Source organism: Aquila chrysaetos, chromosome 2, assembly GCF_900496995.4.
Source record: "Aquila chrysaetos chrysaetos chromosome 2, bAquChr1.4, whole genome shotgun sequence".
Classification (NCBI taxonomy): domain Eukaryota; kingdom Metazoa; phylum Chordata; class Aves; order Accipitriformes; family Accipitridae; genus Aquila; species Aquila chrysaetos.
In genome coordinates, this window is record NC_044005.1 from 60021996 (window position 1) to 60038610 (window position 16615).

The 16615-nt window shown below is 45.6% G+C and overlaps 1 protein-coding gene across 6 annotated transcripts in view; it reads left to right on the forward strand.

The window, feature by feature from the left end:
- Positions 1-7599: 7599 nt before the first annotated feature.
- The window catches only part of DSE (dermatan sulfate epimerase), a 37987-nt gene continuing 28971 nt past the window's right edge, over positions 7600-16615 (forward strand). Inside the window, exons 1-2 of one of the 6 annotated variants that reach the window (XM_030002999.2) lie at positions 7600-7709; positions 8249-8318. The gene's annotated coding sequence lies outside the window, so the exon portion shown is untranslated. The other 5 variants (XM_030003008.2, XM_030003017.2, XM_041118813.1 and 2 more) reach the window with 5 other exon arrangements.

The window sequence follows — 16615 nt, forward strand, 5'->3', positions numbered from 1 at the left end:
AGCAGAGACAGAGCTGTCTTTAGGGAGTATATACGACCACGACAAGAGCAACCAGTTGGTGAGCACCATTGCTTCAGAATCAAGTGTGCAGAACTGATCACTATGGTATCGTCTAGTGCTGCATAGGTAAGTATTATCTTTAAGTGGAAATTAATTTTTCATGCCTGTGTTTGTGTTTGATCTAATATCCCACCTTTGAGTCTTGGCTGCAACTAGGATGCAGCAAATCAGAGCGAGATTGTTACAAAGAGAAATGGAGAGTCAGCAAGTTCAAATACAGTTTCTAAGATGTACCTTTTTCATTTACACATCTCTATTGTAAGGAAGAAGAGACACAGGAGTATGAAACACAAGAATTGGGGGCGGGGATAAGTAAGCCACTTGTAAATATTTTCATGAATTCCAGCAGTTGTTTAGTTGTCTGCTTGGCGTTCCACATATCAAGTGACTCCATAAAATAGGTGGATTCAAGCCTTACAAATGCCATTCACTGAAAACAGTGTGTTACAAATGGAAAACATTATTGCAACATATCTGGCATCCAGAGAGGGAGATTGTGGCAATAGGCTCTAAGGGAGCACTGATAAAGTCCGTCTTTAGAAGGTTTCTTTCAGTATGAGCATTAATGGTTTGTGCTCCCCAGGGGATACTGCTCAGTTTATAACATTGCAGAAATTTGGAAGGAAAGAAGTTGAGATTCTGAGAAAGGTCACACATTTGAGTACATAAAGTAACAACCAATTCAGCTGAATGAAAAGCCACATGCTGCTGGGTGTCCCCCGACTCCAACCTGTTCCAGTCAGCATCAGAGAAAAGAAAGGGTAAGTGCTAAAGAAGGAGCAGGCCAGTTAGGCAACATGACAGCTGCCAGAAGGAGCTAAACCTAAACCCACTTGGTGTCTACAGTAATAAAAGGCAATAAAAATGATACTGTCCTACTGCTATCGTAATGGATTCTGCTGTTGAAAGGCAGAGATCAGTTGATATGCATAATTTTTTATTGGATCCAGGTCTTTTTTGGTGTTTCACAATAAGTACCTAAGTACCTGTGTGGTGGGTTGACCCTGGCTGGATGACAGGTGCCCACCAAAGCTGCTCTATGACTCCTCTCCCCAGCTGGACAGGGGAGAGAAAAATATAACAAAGGGCTCATGGGTGGAGATAAGGACAGAGAGAGATCACTCAACCAATCACCATCACGGGCAAAACAGACTCGACTTAGGGAAAATTAACTTAATTTATTGCCAATCAACCGGAGTAGGGTAATGAGAAATAAACCCAAATCTTAAAACACCTTCCCCCCACCCCTCCCTTCTTCCCGGGCACAGCTTCACTCCCGGATTCTCTCCCTCTTACCCCCAAGCGGCACAGGGGGACGGGGAATGGGGTTGGGGTCAGTTCATCACACGTTGTCTCTGCTGCTCCTTCCTCCTCAGGGGGAGGACTCCTCACTCTTCCCCTGCTCCAGCGTGGGGTCCCTCCCACGGGAGACAGTCCTCCATGAACTTCTCCAACATGGGTCTTCATGAACTGCTCCAGCGTGGGTCCCTTGCACAGGCTGCAGTCCTCCAGGCACAGACTGCTCCAGCGTGGGTCCCCCACGGGGTCACAAGTCCTGCCAGAAAACCTGCTCCAGCGTGGGCTCCTCTCTCCATGGGGCCACAGGTCCTGCCAGGAGCCTGCTCCAGCGAGGGCTTCCCACGGGGTCACAGCCTCCTTCAGGCATCCCCCTGCTCCGGCGTGGGGTCCTCCCCGGGCTGCAGGTGGAGATCTGCTCCCCCGTGGACCTCCCTGGGCTGCAGGGGGACAGCCTGCCTCACCGTGGTCTTCCCCACGGGCTGCAGGGGAATCTCTGCTCCGGCGCCTGGAGCACCTCCTCCCCTCCTTCTGCACCGACCTGGGGGTCTGCAGGGCTGGTGCTCTCACATGTTCTCACTCCTCTCTCTGGCTGCAGTTTCTGTGCTGCAGCAACTCTTTTTTTCCCTTCTGAGATCTGTTCTCCCAGAGGCACTACCACCATCACTGATGGGCTCAGCCTTGGCCAGCGGCGGGTCCGTCTCGGAGCCGGCTGGCATTGGCTCTGTCGGACATGGGGGAAGCTTCCAGCAGCTTCTCACAGAAGCCACCCCTGTAGCCTCCCCACTACCAAAACCTTGCCATATAAACGCAATACAACCTGCTTTATGTCTGCTGTCTTCCTGACATGAATATGGACCATGATTCTGTCTCCACTCACCACTGTTCTACCTCTCCTTGCTGAGGTTATTGATGCTGCAGCTTCCCATTCACTAAGAAATCTGCAGGAATTCTTTCTCATCTGACTTTCTGTCTGCTGGCCTCGGGCTAAACCCGGCTGAACACATGGTGAGAGCAAGAAAGAGGGGAAGAAAGGAAATGTAAAGCAGAGAAAGATGTTCCATTTACATACAAAGAAGAGCTGTTTAGGAAACAGGTCTAGTGCTTTCCCCTTCCAGCTACCCAGCTGATACTTTGGCTACCACAATGCAGAAGAGTAAAACGCTGTGTCTGTGGGGAAGAGAGAAGCATTTCCAGTCCTTAGATATGGAAGCAGACAAAGGGAGGCAGAAGCATTTGTTGCACTAACACATCCTTCCAGTCCCATAAATGTACCTGGCACCTGACAGACCCATAGGAAAGAACTGGCTAGATCTTCGAAAGAAATTGCTTTGCACCACACTGAATGTGTGCCCCAGCCAGAAAGGTACCCTAACGAGCTTAGACAAGATTTCCAACTGTTTCTGATTCTCAGGACTGATTTCAGGCCACTCCTTTTCATTACCTAGTTTTGGAGCTGCGACTGTTTCTGCCTATTGCCTGCACAGTGAGCCAGAGCCCCAAATCCCTGAGTAGTAAATGGTATGAATCATGCAACATTCTCATAAACTCGAAGGACGTAGTCGGAACAACAACCAAGTTAGGACACTGTCTGGTCCACACCCTGCCTGGAAAAGAGGAGATAGCCAACATTCCCCCATATGAGGCTGGAATTGGGACAACTTTTGAAAATTAGAGCTGCCTTCATATGGCACTAATAAAGTCCAAGGGGAAGAGCTGGGCAGAGCAGCCCAGACCGAGGAGGGCAGGGTGAGCATTATGCAAGTATCCAGATTTGCAGTCCTGCAGTTCAGCTCCAAGAAGAGACTGGCCTAACGCTCTTGTCCTAAAGATTTCAGCTCGCAGTGCTAAGATCAGAAATCATCACAGCTGGACACAAAAGACAAAGAGATCACAAGGGTTACAGTCATAAGAAAATCAATTGTTGTGGAGAATTAGTGAAAGAATCCAGAGAATTTTGTATTTTTCTCTCTTTTCATTTGAAAAGTTTTGTCACATCATGACAAAAGTAGAAGTGCCTCTTACATGGCAATTAGAGACCAAACAGATCACACAGAGAATAGGACTTTGGTGATAGGGAGGTACTTTAAAAAAAAATAATAAAAACACACAGAGGAAAAATAAAAGAAGAAAAAAAATGCTGTTGCATAGGCTTAGCAGGAAGAAAGAAAAGAACGGCCAAGGCTGTGTATGTGGGACAAACTGAATGACATACAGCTCCCCTCTTTAGGCTGGCATCTTCAGTCACAAAGAAAGAGGAAGGAACCATCCCCCCTCATTTTCATGACTAAATGAGAACCAAAGTCTTTAAAATGTGTGAAGCATCAGCAGACGCTTGGTGCCTCCTCCAGAAAGGGTGAGCCCTACATCACAGGCTTCATGCAGCCCTGCTGCCTTCCTTTCCCACTGCCCAAGCACAGCAGTGGGGGCTTGCTCCCTCTTCATGTCCTCATGAGCCAGCTCGTCAATGCAGCAAGAAAATAAAGTGCATTTCCCTACCCTGAAAACCAGATAACCACGGGGCCTTCTTGGAAGCTTTCGCTTCTCAATCATCATTTACCGTAAAGGTGGGGGGGGGAAGATAGATATTATCAATACTTCGTAACCAAGAGCTGGCTGCTCACAGTGTCTCTGATGCGGCGGGCATTTTCAAGGCGTGCACTGTATACTTTGGTGTCTAAGACAGTGACTTCTATGTGTGTGACCTAAAAAAATTGCCATTGTCGGAAAAGGGCAACATTTCCCACATACATTTGGCTCAGTCACACAGAGACCAGACATTTCATGTTCCTGGTAATGTGGCTTGCCATAAAGGCCAAGAAAAAATAAAGAGCATGTGACGTATGAGTAGAACAGTTTCTGACCTGAACAGTTTTCAAATAATTTCCATGGAACATGCTCTGCACAACCTGGCCAAGTCAATGGTCTTCAGCTCCAAAAGGTAAATTGAGCTCCTCTCCTAAATCCATTCTGGAGCAATGCCACCTGAAAGGTCAGTTTGCTGTATGTTTCTGTGTTGCATGATGTAATCGAAGGGAATGACAGCTACAAAAATTATTAATCTCAGTGGGACCTTTCCAATAAAAAAGAAGAAAGGAACATATAAACTGGGGTTCTGATACTTGGGAGCAAAAAGGGAGTGGGAGATTTCAGGGACAGAAGCACCAAGGGAGTGGAAATTGTATGATGGTATGTTACTGAGTCAGTCATTTAAACCAACTTTATGGTTGGTGGCAAGAATAGGTAGCTTGGGGACATGATTTGTCACGTCCTAAAGAAGACGTCTAAAACAGGTCAGATGAATTCTGCCCTGAAAGTACTTATTTTTCTCTGTGGTTATAGAGAGAGTCTAACATGACTAGATCACAGGTAGTTATCGGCCAAGTATAGAACAAAAGTGCATGAGATGTTCAGAGGTTAGATGGATCCCACCAACAATTTCTGCTCCAGATTGACATTGTTTTATTGTTTAATTTTTTTCTTCTTGCCGTCATCAGCAACAAATTCACTGGCGTGCAGTAAGCCTAGCAAACCACTGAGAGAAACTCAATCTTAGCAAGGGAGGTTATACCCATTGCTGAAGAAGTGAAGGGCAGAGGAAGATCAAAGAAGAGCCATAGTCTTGCCTGTGCAGGTAGCGTTTTGAACATAATCATACAAAACAGGACTGGAAAGGACTTTGACAGGTCATTTGGTCCACCCCTTCCTCTAAGGCAAGATCCATCAGCCTTTCTAGACCTGAACTGTTCTTGTCAAATATATGTCCAACTTCAACTTAAAAAGCCTCCAGGGACAGAGATGCCGTTCACTCCTGCTTTATTTACCCTTACAGATACTTTCTTTTTTTCCCATTCAGCCTACGTTTCTCTTACTGCAACTCACACGCTGTTCTCAGAGGATGGGGATAAGAGATTATTATCTTCTTTTCAGCAGCTTTTGCGTAGCTGAAGGCTGTTATCACATCTTCCTCCAATCTTCTCATACTTAGGCTAATTTTTTCAGTCTTTTGATACACAATGCTTACTAAACCTGGGGTCATTCTCATTTCAAAATTATTAGTGGCAATGCTGAGTTTAATCTAGAATGGACAGGTCTTGCCTCTCTCAGATATCTCTGAATCATCCTGTAAATTGTATTTTATTTATTTAGCCTGACAAGCACCCATGAGTTATTGGGAAGTAAAATAAGCCCCATTTTACACAAAAGGACATGAGGCAGAGAGGATTTGTGGCTCTCCACTCTGTGTATGTATCTCCACCACAGTCTAACTGCACACCAGAGCAAGATCCAAGCACAGCCTAGCTCATCTTCTATGAGGCAGAAACCCAGGTGTTGCTATAGGGGATATGCTATAGGTATATGCTATAGGGGAGCCACAGCGTGCTTTGCCCAGGTACTCAGTCATGACAAGGCAGCAGAGTGCAGTTTCTCTACAATATAGAGAGATACAAGCACAGACTACGGTCAGGATTTCAAAAGCCGTTCGGGCATTATGCTGTTCAGAACTGTAAGGGCTAATTCCATTTAACTTAGAGTCAGATACTTAATATGTTTAAATACCTAATGATGCAGACATGTGACTAGTACTTAAACACCTCCCTTCTCTTCACTTTAGGCATCCTGATGATTTTAGAAATAACTCCAGTAGAATTGTTCTGTTAGCCACATCTGGTCTGACTGGGGGAGTCTGTAGCTCTTCTCGTGCTCATTCGTGTCACAGCATTGATATTTTACATCTCTGCTATCAATGCAGTATAGCATAATACCATTCAAATAGGCATTTAGAAACATATCTTCTAATGATTAATCTACTGTTTGCATGACTGAAACTGAAGCACTTAGTGCTTTTAGGCATGTCGTTACTGGTAAAAAAGCAAGGCTTCATTCCAGGCTCTGGCATTGCTCTCGGAGTTCGCAGCAGCAGCTTGTGGATCCCTATTCATTATGCTGAGACTGTCAATAAGGTATCGCTGGGAAATACAAGGGGTGAAAGGAAATGTATAGTTTCTAGTTTTGTCTAGTTTCCACAAGTTTATTAATCTTGATAGAACAGCAGGAAATCACACTGTAAACCACAAAGAGCCTGTTTAAAACCATCCTCAGAAAACACAGCTTTTACATTTTAAGGCCAGGGAGCTGAGCACTTAGAGCCCACTGGTTGATTCAGTAACATCAGCAAATACATTACTAAAATGAAGAATGAGCTTTGTGAAATGTAAACTTCAGGTAGCTGGACACCATCGTGATCTATCACGTGTTTTTATTTTTATTTTCATTTCAGTAGAGTAGGCTGAAGATGACAAAACGTGCTCAGCTTTTGGAACCCAACAAAGAATTGGAATTCTTCACTTCATACATTTTCTTGGTTATAGTGACTGAGAAAGCAAAGAGAACTGCTCCAAAGGATCATTTATTTTATCCTCTTTCATATTACTTTCCTAAGTATCTTCAGTTGAGTGGCTGCAAAAACTCTCAGGGGGATTGCCTGAACGGTCACGGCGTTTCACGTTTTTGTTTTACATGGGAAACATTTATGTAAGTAGTCACACCATACTTAAAAGAGCAGGCTTGACAAATTGGCTTTTTGTTTCTTTGCTGGCTTGAGGGAACTTTTGCACGGGAGGTCCTGTTACTCTCCAGCAGCACGGCGGCAGCACTAGAGGTGGGTATTGCATGCGAACGGGTCACCCGGGATGCTTTAACCTCCGCAGCCCCCCCTTGCCCCAGCCGTGGTGCCGCTGCCACACGTTCCAGGTGCGGAGAGCCAAACCGCCGACACGCCGCTGCCGGGGCCAACGCGTTCCCGGCAGAGAAACGAGTCCTCCCGCTCGACGGGGAGAACGAGGGTATTTCCGCGAAGTACGAGCCGGGGGAGAAAAGGCCGCGTGTTCGCCAGGAATAAACAAAACAAATGAGCACACGCAGAACTAGGCGAGGGCTGCGGGCCGCCCCGGCAGGCTGCGGGGCCCGTGTGCCCGGCGGCGGGGCCGTGAGGGCCGGGCGGGCCGCCCCGCCGCTCCGCGCCCGGCCGTGCGCTTCCCCCGGCGGGCGGAGCGGTGCCGCGGGGCTGCCCGCCGCCGCCGCCGCCATGGCGTGAGGGGCCGGCGGGGCCGGGGCTGGCGTGGGGGGGGGGGAGGAGGAGGAAGAGGAGGAGGAGGAGGACCGGGGAGAGGTAAGGAAGGAGGGCGGAGGGCGGGGAGGCGGGAGGTGGAGCGGGAGCGGGGGGGAGTCACTTTCTTCCTGAGTTGAAAAACGCCCCCCCCCCCCCGCTCCGTCCCCCGGGGCTGCGGAGGAGAAACTTTCTGGCTGCCGAGCGGCGGGTCCGCGCCGAGCCCAGGCAGGGGCCGCCGGCGGTGAGTGCCCGTGCGGTGCGGTGCTGGGCAGCGCTCCGCTCCCCTCCGCGCCCGTCCCGTCCCGTCCCGTCCTTTACCCTCCGCTCCGCCGGGCGGCCGCCCCCGGCCCCGCCTGCCCGCGGCGGGCCCCGGGGCGGCTGACGGCCGCGGGCGGGCCCCGGGCGCTCCCCTCCGCCCGGGCGGGGCTGGGGGGCGCCGGTTACCGGCGGATTTGGGAAGGAGGAGGTCGGACCAGGTAGCGGCGGGCAGAGCCCGGGGAGCGGCGGCCGGGTCGAGCCGGTCCGGGGGGGGGGGGGGGGGGGTGGGCGCGGGGTGGTGGCCGGGGGCGTCCCGCGGGGAGCAGCCGCCGGGTACCGGCCCCTCCGCGCTGTCCCCGGCGGGTCGGGGCACCCCCGCTCGGACAGCCGCAGCCTTCCGGAGGTGAGGGGGGGGGCCCCCGCGGGTCCGTGGGAGGGAGGTGCGTGGCGGGAGACACGGCTTTTTCCGCTGAAAGCGTTACCTCGGGGCGCCGTGTGTAACAGCTCTCCGCTCTCCCGCAGCACCGTTACCGCAGGAGCCGCCGAGCCTTTCGCTAACGAGTCAAAGCCCCCAAACATGCGCCTGTGAAAGGTAAGCGGCAGCATCCTTGTCTGGCACCCAGGGAAGCCGAGAGGCAGGAAAAGAGCCGTTTGCCCCCGTGCAACTTCCTGCCGCTTTTCCTTTTTTATTTTTTTGTTGTTGTTGTTGTTGTTGGAAAAGTGACCTGGGACCGCAGCCGTTAGCTCGGGAAGCTCGGGTCTCCTCAGCCCCAGGACGGCAAGTCGCGATTCCTTTAGCTCGCATTGCATGAAAGCGATGCAGCGTCGCTTGCTGCGTCTCGTGCCAGCTCTTAAAATTCGGTTTGGTATGAATGAAAGTAGCCATTCTCTCTGCTTTTCTGTCATTCCCTCTTGAAACAATATAAAGGCTGCGATATTTTCCTGCGTTTTCAAGCTGGAGTGGCTTCCTTTTTGGACGTAAGCGATGGCGATATAAGAAATAGATACAGTTGTGAATGAAATACAGGAAGTATTGCTCAACTAGTTGGAGATTTTTGGTCACCCTAAGAAGATCAATTGCAATTTAAATAACACTAAAGTTTTAATGTAGTCTAAACAAAGACAAAGAAAATCTCGGCTAAATATTGCCACATTATGTTTATCATGCCAACAATCATTATAACTCATTGCAGTATTTCAAAAAAGGAACAATTCAGCTGAAGGGCAGCAGTGGGAATCAATAATTCAGATGCTGTTTATTACTTTGAAAGACTCTTGCTGGGTAGCCTCGGGCAAGTCACTCCACCTCTCCATGGCTCTGCTTCCTTCCTCATAAAACAGATAAATGTGCCTGCTTGCTTCACAGGGGTGTTGAGAAGTTTAATTAATTAATTTGTTTCATAACTACTTGGAGATCCTTGGGTGCATTTTTCTACAGAAGCGCTAAATATTATTTCAACCATGAGTTCTTTTACTATGTGTCATTGCTTATATGTGTTTCTTCAGTGACCTAAATTAGCTCAGTTTTTAGTGGAAGTCAACAAAGTAGCAGTTCTGCACTGGGATTTTCTTTACTATCTGTAAACTTCACTAGGGCATGAAACCAAAATACACTAATAACAGCGTATTTTACTGGGACAGAATTACTGGTACTTTAAGAAAATGTCATTTTCTTCTCTTGTTATTCAAAATGAGAGCTTCCTTTTGTTGTTTTGTTTGAAGCATTGTGGTACTTTGCATAATTTTGAATTGGCATGAAAAAAACTGAGTGGTGTTACTTAATACAAGAACAAGAGATGAGAATAGTTTATGAACATATCTGTAACCTCTACTGTGGAGACTGACCTCAGAAGACACTTGGTGCTGGTTTTCCACTGCGTATTCACATACAATCTCTTCTAAAACCTGTTCTTCGGTTATAGAGGATATGGGTTGCAAAGAAAGAAATACATGACCTGAACAAATTGATTGCCTATGGGAAAAGTTGATAGATTCTGGTTGCCTAAGCGAGGTCGGGTTTTTTACAGTGTGTATTAGTTATTGTAACTAGATATTTAGTAATTGTCCGCACCACAATGGAAAGGAAAATGTGTTTAATTACCTGGCTGAATGTTAGATGTGATTTTCATAGGTTGCAAACAGTTATAAGTAAAACGGAGTAGCTGGAAGCTAGTTTTGGAGTGCTATCTCAGTTTTGGTACTTTCTAAAGGCATGAGCCTTTAGAAACACTGTGCTCATGAGGTCTGTGTGTACCATTTCTTTTCCTCTGGTACAATGACAGCAAGCACATAAGCCTTTTCAAAACTGAATTCAAATAAAGCCTAGATCAGTGGTGATAGAAAGTAATTCCCATCACCAGGCAGCTGTTGGCTTGTGAATGAACATAGTGAGTTTATATGCTGGTGGAGAAATGGTCACATCCATCAGTACCCAGCAGTCTGAGCAGTGAGAAATAGGGTTAAATGAGGCTGTAAATGAGTCTGTAAAAACCGAAGTGTCCCTTCTCTCAGAAGTGATTGCATTTAGCTAAAACTGAGTCACATTCTTAGGCTTGTGTGTGGAAACTTGCACATCTGGCACCCACAACATACTCTAGCAATGAGCAGAAAGAAATTTAGTTACTACTGCTATTGTTCCTGGACATTTTGCAAGAAATAAAGCCCGTCTTCCCTGTTGGTTTTTTGTTGGGTTTTTTTTTTCTGAAGGGATTAAAAAAATAAAGAAACAAACAACTTTCCGTAACCATTGTTTCCTGGTTTAGACTTGGTAATCCAAGTGTCTGGCGAGTGAAAGAGAATATGACTTTTGCTTAGCAAGTTCTATTTAATTGGTAAATATGGTATCTCAGCAGCAAGTTTGTCCTGGCTGCTTACACCTTCTTTGCTGTCTCCATTCAGCTGGGGTAGATAAAAGAACATAGTTACAGTAGTGTAGTCCCCTAAAGCTGTTAAACCATGGTGCCAGTTTGTGTTCGGGACTGTAGCCACGTATTTATAAATAGACTCACTATTTGGCAGAAAGACTTCCCTTTGAGCTACTCTTCTGTTCAGATGGGTAACCTTTGTACCGATGTCTGTTAGCCCAGCTAAGCCCAGCTGGGATATGATGAGGTGAGACAGAGCTGCATTAGCAAAAACCCCAAACCCTTGTGCGCTGCACTTTGGCTGGACTCGGTTACCTGCTCAGGATGGGAACGGAGCAGAGGAGGGGATTAAAGCCTGCTAGGAAAAAGGAAATTTAGCTGATGTCACCTGGGACCTTTCTCATGAATGCTTTGTCAGTAGAAGTTTAGGAGAAGTGAAGTGTTGGTAGCGGAGAGCTGACCGAAAGGGTCTGGACGTGTTGGGAATCACGTGAAGGACAGAGCGCTGGAAATGGTTTCTCCCATCAGCTGCTGACATCAGCTTTCATCCGCTCTTGGGACATGGTCAGGTGTGAAAGCCCGGGCACAATGCGGCCATTATGTACACGGTCTGAAATTACCTTTGTTTGGTCTGTCTTTCTGTTTTTCCCCTTGCTTAGACTCACAGAGTATACGGTAGGAATCGGCAATAGCGTTGTTCAGAGCAGGCGCTGGATTGTAGGGACCCTGCTCACTTGACTCGGGCAGGTATCGCATCTCAGTACCAGATAAACGTAATTTTAACATAAGAGTTCTTTCACCACAGTTGTCCTGGTCTATGTTCTTATTTTGTTTGGTTTGGGGGTTTTTAATCAGAAATATTAAAAATACTGAATATTTTATATGAACCTGGTATGCCCTCTTAAGTGTTCTAATCATATGGCTGCCTAGAGTTGTTAAATTATTTTCAAAAGTTGTTTGAAAGTATTTCTTTGGATATCACATCATTTTAAAGCCTTTTAATCATACCCTTGCAACCATGGTGCATCATACCTCTTGCCAAAATGATCTGTCAGGTTTCAGCTCTGCTGCGAGAGCCATGCCTGCACAACTCAAGTCAGAAATGAGATTACATGATTCTAAATTTCAAAATTAACCTCTAATTTAATGGTTGTGTTGACACCTACTCACACAGATTGCTCGTGCCAACTGTGAGTAGCTAAATTGTGCAGGAGTAATGTAGCCTTTTAACTCCATCTGCAGTTGAGGCTTCTGTCCCTGAAAATGTAACTGTCACTTTTTATTAAGGGTATCCTGCTTTTCTCAAAGGTATTCTGGGCAGCAGTGAGGACAGTAATAACCCTGAAGGAACTACAGGACAATACATTTGATTGTCTCTCCAAGTTTGTACCTTGAAAAAATCAGCTGCATCTGGGTACATCTATCTATAGGGAAAGAGAGAGGTACTATATGCTATATCTAGATATATATATTGAGACACCATAGATAATGAAATAACAGATGAAAGCAGCAGAGCTAACAACAGAATTGTACCAATAATAATAAACAGCATATTGATCTGCAGAGAGATGTAACTACCAGGTAGGGTGGTGCAATTTAGGTCTACAAACACAGAGGCTGCTATCCCATAGCAAACTAAAGAGTAGTTCTTCTATGTGAATACACATTTGGGGTCTGCATACACACATCATAAGATTATATGTAGATAATATAAAGGCAAGTGTTGATTTAAATTGCTTAGATTGCAGTCTTTTTACGTTCGTAAATTGACTAGCATAGGTGCCTTTGGAAACACTTTGCTGGTGCTTCTATACGCTGTCACAATACTTTATCATAAATAATAAATAAAATCTTAATATAGTTTTGTATGCAAGGCCGAGTCATAAACAGGATATGGAAACATAGTTAAAATGGGGTTTGATCCCATAGCAACTGAAGGATGTGATGTGTTTTAGAATTCCTGTCTATTAATATGACGTACTGTGGAAATGCTTTACAAATAAAAATATTTATTTGGTATCTTCAGCTACTAGAGTCTGTAGGTAGATATAGATATACACGGAGTGAGGACTGGTTTTGTAAAACTCCAGCAGAAACACTTCATTCATTTCCAACATCTCAGAGGCAACTGAATGAAGGACAATTAAAACAAAAGGCAGGAAGGATGAAAACTGTTAATTATACGTAGTAGAGGAGAACAAGTAGCCAGGGGACTTAAAACATTTAAAGTATTTGGAAGAGTAAAGGTCAAGGCTAACAGAGAAGTACTAGTTGGAAAAGAGGATAGAAATTAAAGTCAGAAATGGAAACACTAGTCTCAGCATCAGAAGTTTCTGGTGCTGTAATCGGCCTCCTAAAAAGTGAGGGAAGCTGCATGGCGTGCGGCAGTCTGAGCGGGCTGGATTAGGCACAAGGAGGAATTCAGTTTCGACAGCAGTAAAATTGGCTTTCCTCTTTTGCACGTATGATTGGGTTTTTCTGTCCTGTATTTGCGCCTCCTGGGCGTTGCAATTGCCCTCCAAAGGTTTTCTGGCTCTCCCTGCGCACCGTGGTGGGACCGCTCGATCCACGCGGAGCCCACGCTCGTGGCTGCCTCGGACGATCTCCTCCTTCGCCCCCGCGAGGCGCAGCCCCCCGGGGGGAGCCCCGAGCGTGGTTTCTGACACCCGCACCGACGGGTTCACAGCCTTACGGAACCCCTCAAGGGGTCTACGTGCGTGGGCCGGGGAGATGCGTTACTACTTGGCAGCCGCCAAATGAATACCGTTTTCACCACCCAAATTGTGTTTCTGCGGTGTCTGTTACCGTCAGGGTCCCAGGCCCCAAAAGTGCTCTGCGTGCTGTAACGATATAATAGATGGATGAGTGGTTCGATTGACTTCTGGGACGTTAATGGGGCGGACAAACGTAGTTAATATGTCCTTTTGGCCTATATGAAAATTCTCAAACTGTCTTCCATCAGTGTTAGCGTCTGTGAAAAGAGTTCTGCAAAAAATGACTATATTTTTAATTATGGAAATGGCCTTTTAAAAGTACTTTAGCTCAGGATAAAATGCTGGTGCTCAAAAGGAAATCTTTCTGTGGTAGCTTATAGTTTTATGCCTTTGATGGTAAAAGTGACTAAGCTTTCATTCACTGAACGTGGATGCCTTAACAGGCATGTCTGTACTGGTTGGGAATGATCGCCTTCAGGATTCTGGATATCAAAATGACTTTCTTACTCTTTCTATACAGTGAAGTATGGAATAAAAGATCCCAGTAAAGGTTAGGAATAGTAATGCTAGAGCAACCAAAAAATTACTGACAAAGCATATACAGTAGGATAAATTGTAAAATAGAAGAAAATTCCAAATTCCCAGATTATGGTTTGGGCATGCAGACAATTTAAATCTTGTTTTTGCTTGAGGCAGAGAAGGTTATGCGTTCAGTGTGCACACATGTGTGCCCTGTTAATTTATATACACAGTGGTAAAATAGACAAATAAGCTTTTAAATGAAAGGAATAAACAGGTGAAACTTCCATCGCAGATACCTTACACATCCTACTATAAACTTATAAAAGTACTTTGCAGTTGCTGTTGTATCTGTAGCATGGTGGAGAATGAGTGCAACCCTCCGTTCTCCCAGGATGATGGTCTCACACGGCTGTGTACTGCTCTAAATAGATCCATTGAATTTTGTGCGTAGATCAAAGGACAGACACAAGTTTAAATCTTGACTGCTGACATGATGTCATATACTGATAATTCCTATAGGAACTGCTTGTTTCTGGTTGCCTTTATGATTTTCATAGCACAGCTGTAATTCAGGCATTTAAGTTGATACAAAACTTCTTTCAAGGTATTTCAGATCACTTCAGAACAAGTGCAATACTAACACGTGGGTACCTGAGCTATACTTTATTTATTGTAGATTTGATTCTGAATTATATTTGGGATTTCAGTATTTAAGCTTTTAAATACCTTTGACATTATATAATTGTGACATAGCATATTTCTCATAGTGAAAAAATCAGAGGAAGAAACGAAGTAATGTCCCCTGGTGGTTAAGGTCGTAATAGGTATTTTTCAAGTTGTAAGCAGTGATTTTACACCTTTCCAGCATTTTTATTGGAGAGACAGATGGTCACTGGTTTTATCTCACTGACCAAAAGGGGGATGGAGGAAGGACTCCCGATTGCTCTTACGCTGGGACATGGGAGTTTCCTGCACCGGTGTCCAGCCCGCAGCTTTGAGAGGGACTCAGCAGTACTACTTGCTGATGTGGGAACTATACAGCTTCGGACCTTGGTCAGTAGATTTATTGTGATTGTTATAGTACAAAGATAAGTTTATAGTTTTCTTGGTCCCACTCCGTCTGCCGCCTAATTTTGCTCTATCGGATATGTTTCTGTGAGTCGGTAGGAACCAAATGGCAATATATATGGGAATTAGTCTCTGTTGACCCCTTCACCTCTCTGTTTTCGTGGACTTACCCTGCATTTTTTAGTACTTAAATGTTATTGGATTCAGTTAGAGGACTTAATTGCTCTCCTATTTTTAAATATGTTTGCAAAATATTTAGATCAGTGGTAGAACTGACATTGTTGGACAAAATAGCTCTCCAGTTGATGTAAGTGTTGTGATTTTAAACCGCTACCATTTCCAACTGATGAATTCAGTTTTATAGATGCCGTTTCTCTTATCAGCAACAAAGGCAATTGCAATGTGTGCGAAAAGATCTACTAATTACTTGAGGTATTTGGACAAAGTGCCAAAAAAAGAGTTCCTACAGAAGTTTGCTTTTCTCCACTGTGATCTAACCTAGCACTCCTTGTGGCAAGCAGTTATATTTTAGCTGCTGTCAGCATCGGTACAAAAAGATGCACACCCATCTCCATTTAATGGGACAACATCCCACGCACATCTCCTTGCAACGTTACCTATTGGTTTCATGATACTGGTATGGCAGCAGCTGTTGCAGGTGGTTGACCATTTCTTTTTAAAATATCTATGACTCTCTTACCTGTTTTAGCATTGGGTGCTAAAATTACTTACTGTCGATTTAGTACTAGTACTTTTGAATGGCTTAACAAGGTGATCTTATCATGTAACTTAAGTTGTGACAAAAGTATAGTGACGCTGTTATTCAACATGAAATTGAGCATTGCAATTACAAGCATCACAAAAAATTGAGTGGAAGAAGTTTGCTTTCACTTTCAGTATTTTGTCAAGAAGTGATGCAAAAAACTTATGAAAGTTAAGTCCTTGCTGATCCAGAGGTCATCGTCTAAGGTAAAAGTTTGCAGGCTGAACCTGAAGATTTGCTTTTTGTCAGTATGGTGGAACAGATTTTCCATTAAATATTTGAACGCAATTCTTACCCAAACACTTGTGGGGGTAATTCAGGCAGCAATAATGAGAACTGTAGCCTTTGTGGAAAATAGGAGCTGCCCAAAAGAAGACGAAATTTGTAAAATCTGGGGAGCAGAGGAGGTAGAGGAAGGCCTATGACTTGCAGTGGGTCATGCAGTGAAGTGGAGGAGGGCCCACGACCTCGGTGGGTCCCACAGAGAGGTGGCTGAGGGCCCACGTGTGACCGAGCGGGCAGGTCTGACTTGTTCATGTCTTGGCTCTGGGGAGCTCCTTCATTCAGAAACCTGAGTAATCTGTGGTGTTGCAATGCTTCCAGTTCGTGGAAGTTTTAGGCACCAGAAACCCCACCTTTCTGTTCCGGTAAATGTTGAGGTACCCGTGTCGGAGGCGAGTCGTGGACTAGTGTTGGAGACGCTAGCGGGCACCCCTGCAATTTCTGCTTTTTAAGAAGTGACGCAAGTGTTGTCCCAGCAAAAAGCATCCGCAAAGCATAGTGGCCCTTCAGAACGGATACTGCAGAAAGCCACGATTCTTGACATGTTTTTATTTCTGTAATGATCCACAAGAAGGTCAGATTGCATCAAGGATAGCTGTGCCAGCTGATGGTGCTAACAGTGCTGTCCTTCCCTCGCCCCCTCTCCCACTCCTCGGCTGGCTCTGCCGGAGCGGCC